The sequence below is a fragment of the Agrilus planipennis genome, unplaced genomic scaffold, assembly GCF_000699045.2.
Source record: "Agrilus planipennis isolate EAB-ADULT unplaced genomic scaffold, Apla_2.0 scaffold79, whole genome shotgun sequence".
NCBI lineage: Eukaryota > Metazoa > Arthropoda > Insecta > Coleoptera > Buprestidae > Agrilus > Agrilus planipennis.
Genome location: NW_020442428.1, coordinates 479,080 through 481,736, shown reverse-complemented (window position 1 = coordinate 481,736; position 2,657 = coordinate 479,080). Strand labels below are relative to the sequence as shown.

Below are 2,657 nucleotides of genomic sequence, written 5' to 3'. Positions count from 1 at the left end.
ATAAAGAGCAATTAAAATTAATTATATAAGTATTCTCACCTTAATTAATTGTAGACTGTAACAATCCAAAGTTTGCAGGTGCGAAAAGCAAACCAAATCCAGTAGAAATGCCAAAGAAAACTTGCTCTTTTAGTGGAATTCAAATAAATCTCCTCTTGTTCTCACTTATCTGTTGAAAATTAACTGCATAATGTTGTAAGGTGAAGATAAAAACAGCAAATCCAGAATACAGTCCAAGAAAGACAACACCAGTTATTAGTTGCCTCAATATGATCAACCTGAACTTCAATTTTCTCTCATCTGTTGGATGATCTGTAGAAATAGGCAAAAAAATATTAATTAAAGAAGGGATTAAGTTAAGTAAAACATGAAATACAATAAAAACATGCACCGAAAGGCAAGTAAATAACTTCATTATAAAATGGCGACGTGGGCGTCGATTACATTTATGACAGAAAAATGTCAAAAGCAATAGAAATAACCATAAATGGAACATGTCAATTTATGCTGTAAATAATAGATAATTGATAGAAGAGAAGCTATAGATGCCAGAGAAATAATTAAACAGTAAAACAACCGCATACCTCAAGTATATTCTATGGTGCTCGAGTTTTACTCCTAAGCGTTGACAAAAGAGAAGTGCCTCCAACAATAGATGCTCGTGAAAGGGAAAATAATACCACACATGATGAAATGAGCCACATAGTAGAAGACATCACATGTGTAACTTTATATACATCGGTGTCAATTGGACTGCACGTATTTCGAAAAATTGCACCTTTCATGTCCAAGAGGAAGCATTAATGGGACTCCTCTTCTCTAGGTTTCTAGTCCTTATTTTTTCACCTTGTTGAAACCTGTTGAAACAATTTTATGTTAGTTTAATCTCAAATACTATGTTTTAAAATATTACTTCCATCAATCAAATAAGATACCATCAAACTAAGTAATTAACTACTACAATTCAGAAAAATTAATAATTACAATAATCATTATTTAGATTTAGAAAATCACAAATCATTTCGTAAATGTAACTTTATAAAATAATTAAAGATTACTTACCCTTTTTACAAATGGCCTCTGGTGAATAGATTCTTTTTGTTTCTCTTTTGATACCTTAATATTTAAAGCGTTAGATGCAAGTAGTTTTGTTTTATATTTTTAATAAAGGAATTTATGTAGATTACTTCAACTTATACCGTTTTGATTAGTTTTAATAGACTAAGAAACTTTAATTTTTTGTACCTTATATGTTCTTCATTTCTACGTAGACTGCGTAACATTAACGTATATCACTTACTCTTTAAGAGATTTGAACGCATCTATTTTATTTGCGTTTGTCTATGCTTTATATCTATTGTTATCTATGATATATTCATTGAAGTGGAGGGGAAGGGGGTATCTGTAGTCTAGCTCAATGGATATATTGTGTCGGATTTATCTATGATATGAGATCCTGTACGGTTGTTTGTGACTTAAAAGCGTTTTGATATATTTTAGTTATTTATTTAATGCGCTATCCTTTTGTGTTCTATTTCATGTCATTATTTAACAGTATGGTTATTTGTTCATCGAAACCACTTTTAGTTCCAGTGAGTGAGTTAGAAAATATTTGAAGGTCCATGACATATTTGAATTATAAATTTGTTTACTTCAGCATTACTTACTTATTTACTTTTTAACATTTTGTTTTCGTGATGACATTTTCTTAATTGTGAGACTAAATTATTTATTATTTATATGAACATTGTTGTAGCTGTCCAGTTTTACTTAAGAATGTTTCAGTACTTGGAAAGAAGGGTGAATGTGTCTTTCTTTCACTGGGAACAGATACCATGTTAACTGTTACAATAGTTTAACGTCTTCAGTGGCACCATCATAAAGGTAAATAGCAATTTTAAAGATAATTTGTTGTCAATTTGCTTTTCTCGGCCTCTTTAATTACTGTATTTAGGTTAGTTAGAAAGCAATTGAAATTACATCTTCATTTTATTTGTCTTTTGTGTCATTGTCTACCATACATACTAAATTATTTATATTTGAGTATTGTTACATGTAACAATGCATTTTACAAGAGCTTTACACAAACTTTTGATGGTGGATGTCTTCAGGCATTACTCAGCTATTCTCTCACTCCAGAAGTATCTGATCAAAGAAGCAATAATGTACACTTAAAACAGGCAATGTGGTATCTTTTGCCAGAGAAAGGATTTACAAGGATGAATTGGCTGTGCCTTGAGTGCACTAGGGGTTAACACAAACAGGAGGGTAAGTGACAAAATAATTAAAATTAATTTGACTTTGGTTCAAGAGAAAATGATCTATTAAACGGCTTATGAATGTATACAGGTATAAATTCTTTTATAATTTTTATTTATTGCATATAATACAATCTTACAATTCAACTATAAAATGAAGTTTCTTATATCCGTTTTACGACTAACCATGTAAAAAGAATAGGTACTCAAACAAATTTCTTAGAATAAACAATAGGTAAGACAAAACAATACAATACTAGGTTAATTATTTTATGAAGTTGTATTTACGAAATGGTTTGTGATTTTCCAAATCTTGTATTCCATTTGTTTGACAATAGTTACCAGTATAAATTTTTACACTTCTGAATTGTAATAGTTAAGTATTGATTTTGATAGTGT

General features: G+C 29.7%; 2 long non-coding RNA genes across 9 annotated transcripts in view; one reads left to right on the top strand and one right to left on the bottom strand.

The window, feature by feature from the left end:
- Window positions 1–33: 33 nt before the first annotated feature.
- Window positions 34–1,081, bottom strand: LOC112906316. Its single transcript, XR_003232269.1, has 3 exons — window positions 1,063–1,081; window positions 585–857; window positions 34–312 (listed from the first exon to the last, which is right to left on the bottom strand). It is a non-coding gene; the product is annotated as an uncharacterized LOC112906316 (long non-coding RNA).
- Window positions 1,082–1,432: 351 nt separating this feature from the next.
- LOC108734620 overlaps window positions 1,433–2,657 on the top strand; it is a 10,482-nt gene continuing 9,257 nt past the window's right edge. For 3 of the 8 annotated variants that reach the window (XR_003232266.1, XR_003232261.1, XR_003232262.1), the window contains exons 1-2: window positions 1,433–1,884; window positions 2,112–2,268. This is a non-coding gene — a long non-coding RNA (uncharacterized LOC108734620). Of the gene's footprint in view, window positions 1,885–2,044; window positions 2,269–2,657 lie in introns of all 8 variants that reach the window. The other 5 variants (XR_003232263.1, XR_003232264.1, XR_003232260.1 and 2 more) reach the window with 5 other exon arrangements.